The sequence below is a fragment of the Poecilia formosa genome, unplaced genomic scaffold (assembly GCF_000485575.1).
Source record: "Poecilia formosa unplaced genomic scaffold, Poecilia_formosa-5.1.2 Scaffold744, whole genome shotgun sequence".
Taxonomy (NCBI): domain Eukaryota; kingdom Metazoa; phylum Chordata; class Actinopteri; order Cyprinodontiformes; family Poeciliidae; genus Poecilia; species Poecilia formosa.
In genome coordinates, this window is record NW_006800683.1 from 123,523 (window position 1) to 130,802 (window position 7,280).

The 7,280-nt window shown below is 37.9% G+C and overlaps 1 long non-coding RNA gene across 1 annotated transcript in view; it reads left to right on the forward strand.

The window, feature by feature from the left end:
* Nucleotides 1–4,039: 4,039 nt before the first annotated feature.
* Nucleotides 4,040–7,280, forward strand: part of LOC107834745 (uncharacterized) — a 6,411-nt gene continuing 3,170 nt past the window's right edge. The window contains exon 1 of the long non-coding RNA XR_001660559.1: nucleotides 4,040–4,118. This is a non-coding gene — a long non-coding RNA (uncharacterized LOC107834745). The remainder of the gene's footprint in view (nucleotides 4,119–7,280) is intronic.

Consider the following 7,280-nt stretch of genomic DNA (forward strand, 5'->3'; position numbering starts at 1 on the left):
GGGGGGGGGGGTGTTGCGCAACAACAGATGCACTAAGACTTTTGTTAAATAAGCCCAGATGGACCAGTGCAAGTGAACTGTTTGTATCTGCTCACGTCAGCATGTTGATGGCTGTTTTAAGAAAGCTTATGTATAAATGTATTTGTCGTTTGAATGAGTCTAATAATAGAATTATTCTACTGTTGACTAACATTAAATACAGTGCACTGAAATACTCATCTATGCTTTGGAGACATTGGTATGATTGCCTCTTGAAGGGTTAGGATCCTTTTTTATTGTACTTTTTATTATTTTATTGTATTTATCTTTTTTATGTAAACTGGACTTCGAGACTGTAATAAAATCTATCTATCTTAAGTAGTCTCACTAGCTTTTCCTCTAAATCCTCCAATTTCTAAATTTTAAATTGATAATAAAATAGCTATTACTTTACCTCTGATAACAGATTTCAGTGCATCCCATAACACAATGGTGACAGATCACCATTGTCATTAAGCTCCAAACATAAACTAATTTCAGACTTGATTTTTTTTCTGATTTACACCATCATTTAAATGGCTATAAAATGTAGATCTAAGGTTGTTAATCTGAAGTGACAAGTAAACAAGATTCTGATCCAAGAGCGTACTGACGGCGATTTCAGATTTGGCAGCTCTAAAAAGATTGTTTTTAAAAATATAAAAGTAATCAGGAGGAGTATACATTATGGCCAGGTGAGTAAGGTGTGTAGTCTCAGCCTGTAGGGTTCAATTCCCTTCATGTGTCCACCATTCCCAGTTCATTCATTTATAAATTTATTCTGTTACTTATATTTTAGTTGTTTGCTCTCCCATCAGATGAGTCTATTCTTGGATGTAATCTCATGTTGAAGTAGTCACACACACATATTAACATTTTTTAGCTTTTAGGACAATGTCAAAAGGGTGTTTGTAGACTGACCATTTACTGGACGGTGGTATGTAAACATTAAGTCAACTAGCTAAGACCCCATTCAATTACCATAACATATCTCCTAGCATATGCTCAAAAATATATTCAAAATTGACTATTCTGGATAGCAGAACAGTCACCTTTCTTTTTCTGTCCTGAATAGTGCAAGAAGAAATATATTTTTTAAAATCAATTTTATTAAATTTGGCATGTTTATCAACATGAGATCTGTGGATGAAAGCTATCTGAAGTTTATCTTTTTTTAAACTGGGACAAGATTAACAGGACTGAGCACTCCGCTTATATTAAGTGAAACAACTCTTGATCTATATCTATTCAAATAATTTATCATGTAAATAAAGGAAAAAACATGACAAGCTTCCCTTTCTCTGGTCATAATGGCAAAGTATGAACAAAAGATTAAATAGAACATTCATAAAAAATTTGTAAACCATGCAGAGAATTCTCCATTCTCCATGCTAAGTTCTTGATGTATGACGTTCAAAAAGAGTCAGTGAGATGAATTCATGAATTCCATTTATTAATACCAAAATACAGCTGGTCCATTTCTCATGCCACCTTTAGGAGTTAGAAAGACAGAATGGCAACCAAGAAGAGTTTGTGATCTCCGTTGTTAGCCTTTATCTAAGCTGCGCCCTAAAAGAGGGCGTTCCCTACTGTGTCATATCCTTTAGCTCTCATTTGCATTTCCTAACATGTTCTTTCCTCTAGCTTTAGCTTAGCAACTAGCTAAAAGAGATAGAAGAAAAACACAGAATTATTTATTTTAAACAACCAACAGTACGGTAGGATTCTGAACTACACTGAAAGAAATAACTCTTTGGATTAACATAAAAAAATCATGGAAAGATTTTCCACCTGATTACTTTGCTTTATTTCAGCACTATGTAATTATGTTACTCCAATTTAAAGCAAATGTGTTGGCTCAACTTAACTTTTGTGGTTGACTCAACTTATTTACTTTAGTTGGANATCAATCAATCAATCAAATTTTATTTGTATAGCACATTTCAGCAGCAAGGCATTTCAAAGTGCTATACATAATTAAAATAAAAACAGCATGTGAAATTGAATAAACAGTGAGAAAGAGAAAGACATTTTGAACCCCCCCCCCAATATAATAGAATAGTTGGATGCTAATTGTACTTTTGAGTTTTTTTCATTGGGTTTCCAAAGAATGTTTTAATAAAATGTGTGTAACTATGTATTGTTGTTTTATGGTCATGAAAACCAAAGAGTAAGTTATAGGGCTCCATTATAGGGCTCTGCCACAATACGTGTGGCAGAGTGAAGGTTACAAACTGAACACTCTACCATCAGTTAAGCATCATACTAGTGTAGCGGTTCTCAACGTGGGCGGTACCGCCCCCCAGGGGGCGTTCAGAGGACGGCAGGGGGCGCTGGCGAACATTTTTACAAAAGGGGGGCGCTGGGATGCCTTTGGGGGGCGTTTAGTCGAAGGTAAACTTTACACTTTAAATGCACAACAATGCCAGTTTAGACTTTGAGCAACTTGGTAAAACTGTATTGTGTAACATTAATCCATGCTTGGCTGCAACAATATACATGGCAGCTTTTCTTCTATTCAGTGTTTGTTAGCTTCTGTTAGCTTCTTGGCACAGCTCCGTTCTCCTGCTACTGGTAGCTAAAATCACGATACCCTCACTGTGTATCCCTCTGAAAAATGAACCCATTTAAATAAAGAAATCCCTCCATAGTGATAACATGATAGAGGGCGTTCATTTTATAGCGATAACACCGGAGCTGTAAGTGGTCCTGTATGAAACTGGGGTGATGGAACAACACAGCACTTTTAAATTTCAATAATCAGAATACCGAAATTGTTTCCGTTGTTTTAAAAGGTTTATGTCAGTTTGCCTTTTCCCCATCGATACGCTTCTCGACCGCCCTGCACCTTAGGGGGTTAAAAAAAAAGACGCGCACATTGCGCAAAACTCTGAAACAGGAGAAGCGGGACATAAAACGGAGCGACGAACTAGATGTGAATTATGGCATAAAAACAGAGAATCCGACGCTGAACAGTGAAAAANGATGTCAAACAATTTGCTGCCATTTTGTTTGAAGTAAGTAATTACTTTGTCTAATTGCTAAAGCCTTTTTCCTCCTTTTCAAGGTTTCATGACCACAGGCACTGCCAGGAATCTGGGCCCCCTGACAAAAAATTTGTTTGGGCCCCCCAGCGCAATTTTTTGAGTCTATTTGACCCATAAAAAGCGTCACAATTTTAAAGGCCTGCATCTGTCTTGCTTTCTTTGCTTCAATAATGATAATTAGCACAATATTTACTGCTCATGAATTTAACATCCAGTATGCAAGTAGGTTGCTTAATTTTTTCTATTACCTTTAGATACTGAAATGTCTCCCCATGAGCAACTGTCAAAAGCAACGTGCAACTACACATCCAGACTTCTCAAAAATGCTATGTAGTTGCATTTTATTCAAGCTGCAGTACATAACTTTAATAAAAAAAATATGTTTTCTCCATATTTGTTAAAGCTGTCACAACATAATGACAGTTCAATCTGGAAAGACTCAGACGGACAAAAGGGGAACAATTAAGATTTAATGACAGCAATGAATAACAGTTCTTTGGCGCTCGGACCCCGGCAGCAAATTCGAGCTGAGATTTGATGTGAACTCGATGAACATCCCGATAACCGATTAGGGATGCTCTCCCCCAAAAAAGGGGCTGAGGCCCGAGGAAACGTGAGACCTAAACTTGTGTGCAGACTTGGGGATGCAGGGAGAGAAGTACAGTACGGGTTGACAGCCGATGGAGTGCAGAAGACTAGAGGGTGAGAAGCTGGTAGGAGGATTCAAATTTCATAGATAGGTTTTTTTTATGAAATCGTGATGCCCAACTGAAGAGTGAAGGATTGCTAAGAGAAAGGGCCAAAATAATACCAGGCAGAGAGTGAAGGATAATTGAAGGCGGGGAGCCTGGCAGGAGATGGGATCAGATAGGAGACACAAAACATGGAGGATAGGTGCCCGCTGTAAGGGAGCCACGCTGAAAAGTATGAAGGAAAAAGAAAACAACCAAGACATGGACTAACACGGAGAAAGACTAGGGCATGGGCCAGCAGCAGGGGCAGAGGAAAAGCCAAAAACAGAAAAAGAGTTAGCAATGGAGAGAGAAGGAAAAAGTCAAGAGGGGAAGTAATCAGTGAGATGATAAAGAAACTCACAAGACTTAGGATGTGGTAGAACGAGTGTGCTTGTGATGCGACGTGTAGGTGGGAGCATGGAGGCTTGAGAAGGAAAATGGGACAAATCACTGGATAAGAATGCTTGCTTAGGCAAGAAAAGACCAACCACCACCAGCGAAATGTGCAGTGCTCACCTAGGCACTGAGGGAGCCCTCNAAAAATCAACACATGATGTGAAACATATAATGATTAGGCGGCGCAGCAGGTGATGAGTGAAGATTAATGATGGTGAGAGTCAATAAATAAAAATAAATCTAGCAACAGGAAATAACTAAAGTGGACATAGCAATAAACCAAGAGAGGATAATACTAAACAAAGGAAACTAAATGGAAATGAATGAAGAACAAAATGCAAGAATAAACTAAGAAACTAAAGTAAATACAGAGGAATAAACTGGTATGGCAAGACCTTTCGATCAATAATTAATACAGAGGAGAGTATGGCAAGAATAAACACACTATTTCCAGATAAAAAGTAAAACAATATTGTTGAAATGTCATGGGTTTGTTGAGACCACATCTAGTACTGAGAATAAATATATCTTACAGATCATAACAGTAAATAACTTATCACTTATTCATGTTTTTAATTAGATTTGATTAAGAACCAGATTTGTTCTTTGTAATTTCTGTCCAGTAAAACTATTAATCTTTAAATCAATAGAGAAGTCTATATAAAGATATAATCAATGTTTCTGTCTCATATTTCTATGGCATTAAAGGATCTGGAACTTTTGTTTTTCCACTGAAAGCTCTGGTTTGCACACTAAATGCCATGTGAGTGAAGTTTTATGGATGATGCTCTGATGTCTCATTCTCCTGAAGGCAGCACAGAGCTGCACCTCCAGAAACTGACAGAAACACTGAAGAGAAGAAGAGCTATGATTAATGTAGTTACAGTTCTATCCATGTTTTAATGTTGCAGAGCTCAGTCGGTTTGAAAATAGTTCAAAGTTTAAACTGGCATGTTGAACATCTTTTATCTGCTCATTTTGTGGAATATTTAACAACTAGAAAATGGCACAAAATAAGAATATTTTTTCCACTCTGATTGGCTGCTGTTAGGGCTACCAATTTTAACTTGAATGTTCATTGCATTTTTCGTAGACGCCTGTGAAAAAAATAAGGATACTACTTTGTGTCAAATTTTAATTAATCGAGTTTGATGGATTAAAATGCCACGCCCAAATCAAAATCGATGTTATCGCACACAAACATCTGTTTATTTACGTCATAAAATGCTTATCGCACACAAACACCTGTTAAATCTGCGTCATAAAATCCTTATTGTATAAAAGCATATGCTTTGATTTAAATTAATTTCTTATCAATATAAAACAGACAGGATTCTGGAACCTTCTCTTAAATCAATTGGTTAATAAGGGATGAGGCCCTCTTTCATCATATAAATTTAAGTTCTTATAAAACAGAGAATTCTGGCAAACGTGACTTTTGACCCAGTTAGCCTATACCAATGCAAATTTTCTGATGCAACTCCTCCTCACACAGATAGACTCCACCCCCAACTGCTTTTATCTTCCTGCTCCCCAGCAGATGCCCCAGCCCACTTTTATGAGCTTCTGTTTGAATCAGCCAATAAAGGGGTGGGATTTCTGTTTTTCTGCTTTAAATATTTTTTGGTGGCCCTGTCATTCTACTTGTTGCATTTGGTAGAGGAAGATCCACTTTGCTCTGACAGAGAAAAAAAAATGGTTCGCATTAAAAGAGAAAAGCCTCAAAAGAGAAGACAGCAAGAAGCTAATCAACTAGCATGTAGCTCTGATTAAAATTTGACACAAAGTAGTATCCTTATTTTTTCCTGTGAAAATAATTTCTATTCCCATGGCTTTTTTGTTCTCTGGGAAATTATTTTTGATGATAAATACAGAAACAATCAAAACATCTACAATAGTGATAGTAATATTAATGATAAAATAATGGTCAGTGCAAAGTAGCCTGCAAATTTTTTTGGTGGAGGGGCGGTGAGGGACCTGGATAAAAGCTAGGGGGGCGCTGGCACAAAAAAAGTTGAGAAACACTGTACTAGTGTTTCCCTCATGCACACAGTATGGTCCTTCTATCATAACAATAACTTTGCATCGATTTCTGTTCATTTAAACTGAACATAAAACAAAACTTGCAGATTTTTTTTTGTCATAATCACTATCTGAGCTCAAAAACTACTCCATGCCCTAACTTTCATTTGATTATAATCTTATTTCATTCTGTTTTGTTTTTGATGTTGCAATAATAATGTGTGGAAAATACATACTCATTTTATTGTCATTGCACAAAGACAGTGAAATTGGCAACAAAATGTCACCACCTGGCCACCGGAGCACACAGAAAAATCAATGTGCCTATAAATATATAAATGAATACATTTAGGATTTTCAAACAGTCTTAGAAGGGGGTATTTTGGTGTTGACCAATCTGATGGCCAATGGGAGGTAACTATTTCTTTATCTGGCTGTTCTACAGCAGATTATGTGGAATCTCCTGCCAGATTCCAACCGGATGAACAGACCATGGAGAGGATGGGTGTAATGGGTGGTTTGCTCTGGCTAAGCAGCATCTGTGTGCAATGTTCTGGATAGAAGCGAGTGGTGGTCAGCAGGCTCTCAATGGTTCCTCTGTAGAAGGTGGGGGCAGGAAGGTAACCTTTATCATCTGTCACAGAAAGTGCAGGCGCTGCTGTGCTTTCTTCACCAGGGAAGTGATGTGAGGTGTCCAACCAAAGTTGTGTTATGTGCACCGTCAGGAACTTAGTGCTGCAGACGATCTTCATTCTCCACTGCTGTATTGTATTTGTTGTTGTGACACCACTGTTTTATTCTGAGGCTCCATGTGGTGGCAGTGTCAAGTCTTCTGTGTTTATTTTGTTAGAGCATCTTTTTTTCCTGTAAGCTGTGTTTTTGTAGTTTTAGGGTGAGCCCTTTTTCTTCATTAGATGGTCCCCTTTTCCTCACAGCTTTCCCCACTGGTAAGCCTCAGTCTCCCTTGATATCCATCCATCCATCCATCCATCCATCTTCTTCCGCTTATCCGGGATCGGGTCGCGGGGGCAGCAGCTTCAGAAGGGAGGCCCAGACTTCCCTC